Source organism: Sorex fumeus, unplaced genomic scaffold, assembly GCF_029834395.1.
Source record: "Sorex fumeus unplaced genomic scaffold, SorFum_2.1 ptg000037l, whole genome shotgun sequence".
Classification (NCBI taxonomy): Eukaryota; Metazoa; Chordata; class Mammalia; order Eulipotyphla; family Soricidae; genus Sorex; species Sorex fumeus.
In genome coordinates, this window is record NW_026606094.1 from 24,460,735 (window position 1) to 24,474,918 (window position 14,184).

Here is a 14,184-nt window from a genome sequence, read left to right on the forward strand (position 1 = left end):
TGAGAATATAAATTTGGGGTCACTGATAATAATGAACCCAGATACTGAGACCTTTCTTAGAGAAATCATCGTCTTCTTTTTTGGTCCTCTCTCCATCACCTCTCCCTTTACTAGTTCATCTGACCAATTGAACTTTTCTTCTTTTCCTCCCCTTGTCCTTGTTCCTCCAGTTTCTAGAGTATTTCCTTATTCCTTGCCTCATGGACATACATCATGTCTCCTCTTTCTCCCCTTTGCTTCTCCTATTATAATACCTTCCCTGGAGTCAGATCTTCCTCTGCACTCCTCTGCGTCAGAGTACCTGTGATTGCATTGAACCTAACTATGTAAATGAAGATTATCTGCCCCATTTCAAGATCTTTCATTTATCACATGCACTTTCTCTTTTACTTCTAAAGAAACATAGTCACACATGTGAGAGTAGGGTATGGAAAAATATTTTTTTGAGCACTCCCTGCAGTGATCTATAGAACACAGTTTCTAACAAAAGCTCAGCTGGAATTTTTTATTTTGGAAATGGGAAAGATGTTTCTAAACTTCGTATGAAATACAGGTGACCCAGGATAACTAAAAAAAAAAAGTAAAAAGAACAAAGAAAGGAACTTAAACTTTCTGTTTCTGATTACAAACATCTACTGTAAGGTACTGGTGTAAGAATAGCCATATAAATCAGTGGAATAGAATTAGGAATCCAGAAATAACCCTTCACATTTACACTAAAATAACTACTTTTATCAAAGGTGTGAAGACAATTAAATGAATAGGTTGTTTTTTTTTTTCAACAAATGGTGTTAGGACAAGTGGATTTTCACATGCAGAGGAATGAATTTGCACCTCTTCCCTCCAGCATGCAAAAAAGAAAGTCAAAATTCATCTTACATCTAACATGAAAGCAGTAAACAAAAGCTCCTAAATATGGATATCATATTTTTGTGATCTTGCCTTATTAGATATAGTACAAAAAGTATTTGAGAAAAGCAAAAGAAAAAGAAATAGTACTTCTTCAAAATTAAAAGTTTTTTTGTCTAAAAATATTGAATTACTAAGTTATATGCTTGAAAGTATTATAATGTTACATTCATAACTTGAGGGACCAGAGCCATAGTACAGTGGGAGGGAGCTTTCCTCGCATGTGCCCAACCTGGGTTCAATCCCTAGCACCCCGTATGGTCTCCCTAACCCTTGGGTAGTCATCCCTGGTGCAGACCTAGGAATAAGCCCTGAACATCCCCAAAAACCAACCAACCAACCAACCAACAAAGAGAAAAAGAACTTGAAACTTTGTTGCTTAAAAGGATAGCATCAGAAAGTAAAAAGACAACCCATAGAATGTGATGGTTGTACATCTAGTATCCGACAAGTTTTTTGTTTGCAGAATACATGAACATTCTTAACACTCCAAAATAAAAAATGTCAATCTGACTATAAAAAAAATGAACCAAGCACTTGCATAGACATTTTTCCAAGTAGAGTGCAGAAATACCTAATGAGCACATGAAAAAAAAAAAGCTCATTTGGCATTAGGGAAATGCAAATCAAACCCACAATGACATGCAACCTAACACAGATAAGAATTACTAAAGTTAGGGCCAGGGAAATAGCTCAGCAGACTAAGTGCTTGTCTTGAATGCAGGATGACTGGGTTTGATCTCTGGTATGCAAAGTCCCCTCAGCACCTCTGGGTATGGACCCCAAATAAAAACAAAACAGAAAAGAAGAATGAATATCAAATAAAAAAGATGAACAATACTAAGTGTTCATGAGGATATGGAGTAACTGGAGCTCTCATATCCTGCTAATGGGGATATAAAATGGTATGCTGCTTTAGTTTGTTAGTTTTTACTAAACACGGAGTTTAACGTATTCTCTATTAATTCTGTTCTTAGTGTCTAAGAAAAATGAAAATTTAAATCCACATACAGCTTATGCATGAATATTTATAGCAGTAGTATTTATAAACAGCCCCCAAATTAGAAACAACCAAAATGTTTGTCAGTTGTTGTATAAGGAAAATGCTGTATTCATTAATTGAATATTATTGGACAATATAAAAGAATAAGATAATGGTATGTGCTGTATTATGGCTGAGTCTTGAAAACTATCTTGAAAACCCAGTGAAAGATGTCAGTCATAGAAACACAGCAAGTAGGGCGTTAACCTGGCATGCGTCCAACCCGGGTTCGGTTCCTAGCATCCCATATGGTCCCTGAGCACAGCCAGGGGTAATTCCTGAGTGCAGAGTCAGAAGTAACCCCTGAGCATCACCGGGTGTGATGCAAAGAAAAAAAAAGAAGACAGTGTTGTTTTACTCTACTTACATAAAATATACAGAATAGGCAAATCTTTAGAGTCATAAAGTAGATTACTGATTACCTGGGACAGGTGCAGAGTGGTGTATATATGTAGCAGAAATGAATAATGACTTTTAACAGGCACAGAGTTTCTCTTTTGATTGATAAAAATGTTTTTAAAGGAGATTGTGGTGATGGTTTTGAAACTCTTTTAAAGTATGTACTTTAAGTGGGTCAGTATGACATTATTTGAAATACCTCAATAAAATATAAACAAAATTTCCTAGGAGTTTTCTTAGGAAAAGCATATAAAAATTATAGTCATTCTTAACGTAGATGAAAACATTAGAATGTTCCTGTTTTGAATTTTGTTTACCTTGTATAATGTGTATCTACATGTGTTTATCGTTTATGGTGGTATGACCAGATTTTAATGTTTTTAACTTAACATATTTAACCTAGCCTCTCAGGATTTGCTGAACTATTGGAGGGCTAATTTAGGACACTTTCAGTGTACAACTTTCTACTAATTTGAAGCCATCAAATGCATATTATGCTTACCAGAGCTCTACCAAGATCAACCTTTTGCAAGCTTAGCTGAATGCTGACTTCATAAAAATTCTCTTATAAAAATGTCTTATGTAAGAAGTTGAATAGTACTTTTAATAATATTAGTAGCTAGAATTTTTAATTGTAGATGGGTTTGTTATACACGAATTTTTGCATTTTTTTGTAACAAAGAGCTGGCAGATAAAAATTGCCTATGATATAGCTGATGTTATGATCTCTGCTTTATTAAGTAAAATATCTGATGCATGATTTGAGCTCTAAGCTCAAAAGGCTTTTGTTCCATTTCCTGATTCCTTTTTCAAGCATAATTCATTCATTGTGAAAATTGTGTTCAGTAGCTCAAGAACTCTTAATGTGAAGTGAATGGGGGAACTTGATGGTAATGGGCCAGCGAGTGTCATATAGAAGATTAAATGGCTCATCCTGCAGCTGCTCTGCATGTAGAACCTTCATTGACTCCAATTCTCTGTGAACTCATTTGATCCGTAGCTTCAGGCCTAAACTGGGGGTTGATTGGAGACAGAAAAAAAATGACTATATCTGAGAGAAGATGTATTAGTGTCCTTGGGCTACTTTAACACATCACTACAAACAGAGTGTTATAAACAACAGAAAAGTACTCACTCACTGTTCTGGAGGGTAGAAATCAGGACACAGTCAGCCATGCTCACTCTGATGGATCGGGCGGAGAAGTTCTTTTTGCTTTTACAAGCTTTGGTGGTTGCTGGAAACCCTTTGTGCTCTTCCCTTTCCAGGGCTTTCTCTCTGGTGGCTATCTGTATTTCACAGTGTCATTCTCCTTCCCGTGTGTCATGTCTCCACATTTCCTGCATTTTATGAGCTACAGTAATTGGATTAGGGCCCATGCTAAACTCGGATGACCTCATTTTCTTTTTTTTCTATCTTTAAGGAACCAGTTTCAAAGTACATTCCCCTTTATAGGTACCAGGGCTTATGACTTTACGTATCTTTCTGTTGAACTCAATTTAATCCTTAAAAGAAGAGCATATTATGTTTGGAAGTATATTTAAGTAGAGACGATGGATGGCTCAGGGACAAAAGTGCCTATCCTGCAAGTATGAGGCAGGAAGATCCATCCCCAGCTCTGCTGTTTTGGGCCCTCCTGCACCTCAGCAGGGGGTGCGTCTCTCATGCATTGCAGCAACGTGTGATTGAGCACCTCAGCCAGAATATGTTCCTTGGCAGGCATCACAAACCAATCATGTGTGCAAACCCTGGTCATCACATCAGCAGCGAAGGGAGTGAAGGGGAGAGGGAGAGAAAAGGAATTAAATATGCATGAATTGCTATCAAGATTTGAAATTATGAATGCTCTGCTTTTTAATAAAGAGCTAACATGAAATGGATTTAATTAACTTTTTTTGTTTTGTTTTTGGGTGACATGCTACAGTGCTCAGATGTTACTCCCAAGCTTTGCATTTAGGGAACGCCCACTGGACTATCTCTCTGGTCCCAAGTGAATTTAATTGAAAAGAGTGACAGATTAGAAATAGAATTGTGAACATGTTGCCTGTGTATCAACAACTTTGGAATATAGAAAAAAAAAAACCCAAGCCTTACTGATCTCAATCTCGCCATCTCTTTTAAGTCCCTGGTAGTTTGGACCTCCATCTTTTTTTTTTTTTTCTTTTTGGTCACACCTGGTGATGCACAGGGGTTACTACTCCTGGCTCTGCACGCAGGAGTTACTCCTGGCGGTGCTCAGGGAACCATATGGAATGCTGGGAATTGAACCCTGGTCGGCCGCATGCAAGGCAAACGCCCTACCCGCTGTGCCATCTCTCCAGCCCCCTGGACCTCCATCTTAGACTTTTAAGGTCTTAAGGTTCTTTCGGTCAAAGTAGATGAAACAAATTTAAGATTACAGAAACTAATTTTGAGGGTCCAGTCTTGTCTCTCTTTTTTCTCAGTATGAAACTCAAAACTCATACAACAGGTAGTAGAGATCTTTCGGATGTTTTTCTTGATCTGTGACCACTGCAAGATTGTTTTATTGCTTCAGCTTTTCCAGCACTCCAGTTTGTAGGTGGGGCTCTCCTCATGTGATAGAATTCCTAGTTGAGGCCAACTGAATCTATGCCAGCCTAAGCAGAATGGAGTGACTAGAAGATCTGAGAGTATGTGTTACAAAACACAAATTTAGAAGACCAGAGAACCAGACCTTCTGTTGAACAGCTAGAATGCTCTAGATGAATGAAACTTTCAATAACATTGCGGTACTATTCTTTCAATACCACTATTTATACCACTTCCCAAATAATGTACTTACAACTTAATAGTTGTGATTGGGCTAAATTAATTAACTTCAGTGTGACTCAGTTTTATTATCTGTAAGATGGAGCAGATAAAAATGCCTAACTAAAAGGTCATTGTATTAAATGAATTCACAGGTTTTTATAACAATGTCTACACACATAGTGTGTTAGTTTTCTGTAGTTTCCTAGGGTTACTGTATGAACTGAACCACAAACTGGGCTACTCAATTAACAAGAATTTTATTGGTTTATTTGTTTTTTTCCCCACACTTTCTTTACACTGTGGTTTACACAGTTGTTCGTGGTGATTTGTTACAGGCATTCAATATTCCAACACCAATTTACCACCACTGTCACCTCCCCTTCACCATTGTGTCCATTTTCTCAACCACCCCTCAGGTCTGCCCCCATAACGGGTCTACAGTTATTTATTTTATATTGTTTGAGTAATGGAAATTTATTGTCTCACAACATTATAGTTTCAAAATTGAAGAATCAAGATATCAATAGTGTTGATTCTTTTGAAGAACTATAAGGGAAGAATGTGCTCTGACTTCTATTCTCTTGGTGGTTTTCTGGCAGTTTTCAGAACTCCTTGGCATGCTGAAACATTACCCTATATCCCCTGTCAAAGTTAACATGGCACTCTTCCTGTGTGGGGCGGTTGTGTCCGAATTTCTTATTTTCATTAAGACACTAGTCATGCTAGATTAGGAACCTTATTTTATTTATTTAAAAAATTATTTTTATTAAGTCACTGTGAGATATAGAGAGTCACAAACCTGATCATGGTCGGGTTTCAAACCTACAGTGTTCAACACCCATTATTTTTATTAAGTCACTGTGAGATATAGAGAGTCACAAACCTGATCATGGTCGGGTTTCAAACCTACAGTGTTCAACACCCATACATTTACTATACACATTTATTTACTATATACAATATAATATAATATAATATAGTATATATTATTTACTATATACTATAGTACTATATATATATATATATATATATATATATATATATATATATACTATATGTGCGAGGCAAGTGCCCTACCTGCTGTACTATCGCTCTGGCGATAATTTCTTTATTGGTGTGGGTCAGCATATAGCTTGTGATAGATACAACACATCCATGACTTGAGTGTGAGGACACAGATAGATAACCTGGTACCACCTACACCTACAACACACAGAAATAAATTAATAAATATGATTTTTAAAGTCCTTTTTTTAAAATGTAAATTTGTAATTTACAAAATGATTCATGGTTGAGTTTCAGGCACGTTGTAATGTTTTAATACCAGGTCATCACCAGTGTCAACTTTTCTCCACAGTTACTTTCAGATTCCCTCCACCTGCAACCTTTGTAGTTTGGATCTCCTAGTTTCACTGTTGTCTGCTTTGTGGTTGGATCTCCCTATGCATCACTCACTTCTATACCTCAGATGTGCCCGAGGCCCTCAACTCTGCCCTATTACTCTCCCTTCCCACCCTTTTAACTTCCCGACTTGAATTCTTTGCTTCCCAGTCCTCTTTTCCATACTCTAGGGTCAGGAGAGTTCTGGGTATTCCCTCTTTACTCCCTTGCATTCCCTTCTCCTGCTTCTCTGTACCGTAAATGAATGAGATCTTGTATTTGTCCTTCTTCTTACTCCATTTAACACTGTATCCTCCAGTGCGGTCCAGGTGGCAGTCATGAAGTCATCATGTGGTTGTATTTCATGTTGTCAGTCTTGTTGTGTATTTTCTATTGGTGTTTTTTCACTGCTGTCTCCTTTTTTTCTTTCTTTCTTTTGGAGTCTTTTTATGATTACATTTTATCTCATTTTTTTGTCTTACTGATTATAAACTATTTTTTTGTGAAACAATGTAGTTTATTTTTGTCTCTATTTCATCTTCATTCTATTCTATTTATTTATTTTTGCAAAGCTGTTCATGACAGGGTTTCAGTCATACAGTGTTCCAACATCCTTCCCTCCACCAGTGTAATTTCCCAGCACTTGTGCCCCAGTTTCCCTTCCACGCCTCCATCCCCACCCCCACCCCACCCCCATCCCACATGCCTATATGGCAGGCACAAGGTAGTTTTTATTGAATGGGACTTACTTAGAAAAATGTGGAAGGAGTGAAAGAGAATAATATGCATTCAAGAGAATACTTAGTCTTCTCCAGGGTGGAAAAAGCAAGCAAAGAAACATAGAGAAAAACAAGTAAGATACATGTTCAAGGGAGAACATGGGCTTGAAGAACAAGCCCGGAATGGCTTTTTTTTTCTTTTTTTTTTCTTTTGGTTACCTGGCAGTGCACAGGAGTTACTCCTGGCTCATGCACTCAGAAATTACTCCTGGTGATGCTCAGGGGACCATATGGGATGCTGGGAATCAAACCCGGGTCCGCCGTGTGCAAGGCAAACGCCCTACCCGCTGTGCTATCTCTCCAGCCTCGGAATGGCTTTTGGAAGGAGATTTTATACAGTTCTTCCAAGTGCCTTCCACTTTTTTTTTTCAGTTTTGCATACATAAAAGTTATTCTGGGCATTGTCACAGGAAAGCCTTGCACTGTTAATGGCCTTCTCATAATCTCACGGATAAAACAACTTTATTCTTATTGTTTAAGTGTTCTAGTAAACATCCATTTACCAAAGTATTCTAAGAATAAACTCCTTGGTCACGATGAATTATTTTTTAATTTTTTATATTTCTAGTATTTTATTAAGGACTAGCATCTGTGCTTTGGAGGAAAAATTTTTTTTAAATGACCTCCTTTGATTATACTGGTATTTATGTCTTTTTTTTCAAACAAAACAGTTATTGAAAGAAGTTTAGAGACATCTAAAGTGAAAGTCTAAGATGAGAGAAAGAAAGATACATGTTTAAGAGAGAGAACACAGGCTACTCCAGAGAGAGAAAAAGGCCTGCTATTTCGGTGTTATAATAGTGTGGATGAAGTTAAAATGACATTTTATATCATTTTTATTTATTTATTTGGGCTGCATTGAGTGGTGCTCAGAGCTTACTCTTGGCTCTGTGATTAGGGACAGTCCTGGTGGTGCTCAGAATCATATGTGATGCCAGGAATTGAACACAGTTTGTTTGTGTGCAAGGCAAGTGCCCTCCCTGCTATACTAGCTCTTCAGCCCTTTATAAAAATTTCCTTTATAAAAGTTTTGTTTTGTTTTGGGGCCACGCTCAGTCATGCTCAGGGTTTACTCTTGGACCTGCATTCAGGAATTATTCCTAATGGATGGAGGGACCATATGGGGTTCCAAGGATCTAACCTAGATTTGCCACATGCAAGGCAAATATCCCTCCCACTGTACTATCTCTCAGCCGCCCTTAATAAGATATTTTAAAGAAGTATAGTTACAGATAATATCAGGAACATAGTAATTCATGGGCAAATATAAAAAGATAGATTTTTAAAAGAATATAGTAGACCTTTACTCTAGCGTGTAACCAAGATTTTAAGTATTTTAGAAGCATGGGAGTTGCTTGTAATCCCTCTGAGTCACATGTCTGAATGGTGCTCTTTGCAAAGTTGGTGTGTAGGAGGGAGTCAGTTTTGTTAGTGACTATAGTTAACTGTTCGGTGGCTGTCAGTTCTTGTTTTTTCTGCATTGTTCACATAAACATCCAGTGGAGGATATATGCTATTTTGGTGCATCTTGAGAACTTGTGAGTATTCATAAATTTCTCAGACATATTTGTGTATATTCCAGTTATTTACAAAGCAATTGTGGCCTCTGCTTATAGTATTTTATAATTTCTCCTTTTTCACATTATTTCCCCAGTTTCCAAAATTTCCTTACCGAGCATATGTTAAAAAGATTATGTAGGACTGGAAAGATAGTACCGAGGTTAAGATGCTTGTCTTCCCAAGCACAAAACTTTGTAAGTCTACAACTGTACCTCATGGTGTTTCACTAATAAACATTTTTAAAAAAAGATGCTTGCCTTACATGCAGCTAACCTCTGTTTGATCCTCGCACTACATGTGGTATGCAAGAATCTCCACCCCGATTAGAAAGCCAGGCGTGACCCCGAGCACCATCAGGTCTGACCCCAAAACAAAAAGCAAAATTTAAAGATTATTTCTTTCAGTTCTGAAGAGATAGTTCAGCAGACTGAACTCAGGCTTTGCATGCAGGAGATGAGCTTTGATTCCTGGTACCTTTTGTCTATTGGGCACTGCTGGGAGCAACCTCTGAACATAGAGTTAGAGAGTAAACACTGATTACCAGCAGGTATGGCCCACAAACAAAATATCTGATACATTGAAAAGATACCTCCAGATACCACTAGGAAAAATATATCTAACTACCAGTTAATTTCTGTATTAGACTCTGCTTCATGAGACAGTGAATTCTGCATTTGCTAGTAGCCATTAATCCCACTTGGAGGTTTTTTCCCTTATCTCTAGAAGTTCAGTTGTGGTGAAGGGTCTGGTGTTGGGGCATTGTATGACTGAAACCCAATCATGAACAACTTTGTAACTGTATATCTCATGGTGATTCAGTAAAAAAAAGTTCAGTTGTGTCTTATTTTATTGTTCATGATTTTACCAACATGTTGTCTTTTTGTTCTTTGAATATGAAATACAATTATAATAACTTGAAATGACCTTATTTATATGTCTATTGGGCACTGCTGGGAGCAACCTATTACCATTTAATAAAATAGGCAAAATATATTTTAATTTTCATTTATTTTTTAATTTTTATGAGTGAAACACCATGAGGTACAGTTGTAGACTTACAAATTTTTGTGCTTGAGTTTCAGTTATACAATGATCAAGTACCCATCCCTCCACCAGTGCCCATTTTCCACCACCACGGGTCCCAGTATCCCTCCCACCCCCTAATCCCCCCATCCCACCCTGCCTCTGTGGCAGGGCATTCCCCTTTGTTGTCTCTCTCTCCTTTTCAGTGTTGTGGTTTGCAAAAGAGGCATTGAGTGGTAATCATGTTTGGTGTGTAGTCTACTTTCGGCATGCTTCTTCTACCCTGGGAGGATCCTTCCAACACCCTTTATTTGGTGCTCCCTTCTCTATCTGAGCTCCCTTTTCCCCTAGCATGTGTGGCTGGCCTCTAAGCCATGGAGCAAAATTCCTGGTACTAATCTCGGCCACTCTTGGGTGTTAGTCTCCTATTTTGTTACTTTATGTTCACCAGATGAATGCAATCTTTCTATGTCTATACCTCTCTTTCTGACTCATTTCGCTTAGCATGATACTTTCCATGTAGTACCACTTGTATGTAAATTTCATGACTTCATCTTTTCTAACAGCTACATAGTACTCCATTGTGTAAATGTACCAAAGTTTCTTTAGCCAGTCATCTGTTCTCGGGCATTCAGGTTTTTACCAGATTCTGGCTATTGTAAACAGTGCTGCAATGAACAAACAATTGCAGATGTCACTTCGACTATACTTTTTTACCTCTCTGGGATATATTCCCAGGAATGGTATTGCTGGGTCAAATGGGAGATCAAATTCTAATTTTTTGAGAATTGTCCATACTGTTTTCCAAAAGGGCTGAACCAGTCGGCATTCCCACCAGCAGTGAAGGAGGGTCCCTTTCTCGCCAGATCCACGCCAGCACCAGTTGCTTTTGTTCTTGTGGATGTGGGCCAGTCTCTGTGGTGTGAAATGATATCTCATTGTTGCAGAACTATATTTTAACCTGTGTAAGCTCCAAGTAGTGCCTACCAGTTGTTAGAATTAAGAATTAAAAATTCTAAGCATGTTTTTTCATTTATTTCTTCTCATTTTATTACTGTTGCAAATATTTATAAGCATATATACATAATATGTATGGTAAATTTATTTCAAGTTATCTTAAACTTAATATAAATCACTCTATACTTTGTGTTCTCTTCATTTTTGTTGTTTGTTTTGTTTTTGTTTCTAGGCCACATTTTGTGTTGGCTTAGGTCTTACTCCTGGATCTGTATTCAGTGATCACTTCTAGCAGAGCTTGGGAGATCATATGGGTGCTAGGGATCGAACCCCAGTCAAATGCGTGCAAAGCCTGCTGTATTGTAGCTCTGGGCCCCGTGTGTTTTCTTCTGAAAACCATTCTTTCTTAATATTGATACTCATGTGTGGACCTGTCATTTGTTTCTTTTCTTTTGTAGCTTTTTTTTTGAATAAATTACATTTATTTATCTCTTCTATCTCTTCTCCAGTAGATCATCATGGGTTGTTTTCAGCTTTTTTCTGACAGTGGTTTATAGAAACATTTCCATGCATGTATCTTCTGTTAGTCACATGGAAAAAAATTCACTTTAGACTGGCGTGGTGGTTTGGTGCTGGGGCCCCAGGGGATGGAATTGCTCTTGCCCCTGCAGTGCCTGGACTACAGGACCACCAAAGTGGTGCTCTCAACCTGTGAGGGCTATACCCAACGGTGCTTGGGGGTCAGGTGGGTGGCAGTGAGTGATCTCAGGACCAGGACTTGGCTTCTAGGGTGGAAAGCATGTCTCCCTACCACTGAGCTCTCTCCTCAACCCCTTAGGTATACTCATATGGAGTCTTCTTAGATTATTCCAAAGTAGTTTCAGAAATGGCTTTTATTAATTTATGTGTTTCTTTTTATATACACGCACACAAATAGACAAGCATATGCACATGTATCCTTAGGTATGTAAATGGTTATTACTGTAATATTAATATTATGGTAATTGTTATCCTTCCAAAGTATATTTACCGGGTTTTTGGGCTTTTTGGGCCACAATAGGCTGTGCTCAGGGCTTACTCCTGGCTCTGAACACCTGCTGGGCTTGGGGGACTATGTGTGGTGCAGGGCATCGAGCCTAGGTTGGCCGCCTACCAGCATTAATATGGGTCCAGCCCCTAGTTTTTCTTTTGAAAAAGTACTTATCCCCAGGAAAAGAGTCACCTAAATTATTTTTATTGGTTTTCTATTTACTTTCATTATGAATCCTATATGTGTGTCACATACTTCACTATTTCTACAAGGCTTATTATTAAGAACAGCTATTTCCTGCCCTCTGTCTCTCCCATTTCTTTTCCCCAGAGGCAAACATTTTCAATGTCTTCTTTTAGATATTTACATCCATATCGCTACTTACACATGTCAGTTCTTCAAAAGTTAGAGTCATCATTTTTTAGTTTTATATCTAGTCTGTAGATGTGTTTGACTAAGAGCAGATATAAAGACACTGATAGTCATTCTGTGGAGTAGCTAAATAAAAGTGGGAGTATTTATATAATCCCTTCATTTTTCCAGATTAGGGGGGGCTCACTTTATTTGGTGGGGGCATTGTTATATATTTTTTCTTGTTATTTTTCTCCTCGTTTCTACATTTGTCTGTTACAAAAAAGATTTGTGGAATAATCTGTAAGGACAATATGGCTCTTTCTTCTGAGCTGATATAACCCTTTGTTCTCCCAATCTAGCATGTATCTGATTGCTTCATAAGGAGTGATTATAGGTCTAGAGAAATAGTGCACATACATAGACCACCTGCCATACACATGGTTAGCCGTGAGTTCAAATCCCTGGTATCTTACATGTACTGACCACAATCCAGGTAGCGCTTCTGTTTGTGCCTGCAGATACATATACCTTGTCTGATATCTTGTGTCCCAAGTAATTTCTGGCAGCACCCCAAAAGGGGTGCAGCCCCTAGTGAGTACCTCAACTACAAATCTGTACAAGTACTGTGGCCAGAAAGTGCTGTGTTTGGGTCAGTTCACGTGTGAGCATCACAATCCTAACCCCCTAACTATGTCTCAGCTTTGTGCAAACGATGCAGCTAAGGGAGCAGAACCCTTGGCAGGGTACCGTCTCTGAACACATGTGCACCACCTCCTGCTGGGAAACCTTTGGTGGACACCACAGCTGCACACGCAGTCTCTGTGTGTGACCCCTTTCACTGCAGCCACAGCAGTGACATAGTGGCAGCAGCAGAATACTGAAGGGAAAGGGAAGGAATGGAATTAAAGAAAATGTGTGAGTATAATTTGAGCTGGGGCTAGTGAAGTGCGAGAAGGAGATGATTAGATAAAATAGGTAATTTTACTTTTTTTAGAGACTTGGAGCTACAGACTAGGTGAAAATTCACCCATAGTGATTGCTGGAAGGAAAGTGAAGAATGGGAGGAATGAGTTAGAACGGTCTTTTATGGGTGGGTCGTATGGTCCTGGAGTGTTGGTGAATATGTAACATAAAATCTATAAAAATTCTATTTACAATGTCATGCATATAATATGATCTGTATATGTATGAAACCCAATCATACATTGAAGCCCATATATACATACACACACATACACACACACAAGTATGTAATGCTAACCCACTGAAATGCCATTCTCTTGTAAACCAGTGGGGATTGATGAAAGAAAAGAAAACCAGAGATGAGCTTCTCCTCTTATAGTTTCACAAGCAGTCAGTGACTGAACCAGGATGGTGCTTGAGTCCCTGATTCCAAATATTCAGCTCTGCCATTAGCTCAGCACGAAGGAGCTGCAGGTGCTTTGCATTTTTGCCAGGAGAGTTATGCTCAGGGACCGTTAGTTCTGAATTCTGTCATAGTACCACAATAGGTCTTTCCTGGGGCCACATCATGACTTTGTGGATCTTAGCTACTTCTGTCAATGTTAGCCTTTCCTTTGTAAGAAAAGAGTAAAACCTTTTATTTACCAAAAAACCAACCAACCAATTTCTATGTTTAATTGTTTATATTTCTTCTTTGGTGCCGGTGGTGGGCTCTGAAGTAGTGCTCAAGGGATCTGCAGACACTTGAGTCATAGGTTTGGTTTTTAGGCCTAGTGATGTGGTATTTTGCCAGCCCAGCAGGACTGGAGACCACAAGGGATATACCTGGCAATAAATATTTGGGGGAGCTGTTTTGACAGGAATGGTGTCGGAAAATTGGATGACTGAAACCCAATCATGAACAACTTTGTAACTGTGTATCTCACAGTGATTAATGAATAAACAATAAATAAAACTTCCCTGTAACTTAAGAAATTTCTGAGATTTGGGAAATTGTTTACATTATAATAATTTTAAC

At 38.3% G+C, this 14,184-nt stretch overlaps 1 protein-coding gene across 1 annotated transcript in view; it reads left to right on the forward strand.

Moving 5' to 3' along the window:
* Positions 1 to 14,184, forward strand: part of COG5 (component of oligomeric golgi complex 5) — a 238,304-nt gene that overhangs the window by 89,474 nt on the left and 134,646 nt on the right. The gene's annotated exons all lie outside the window — the stretch shown is intronic.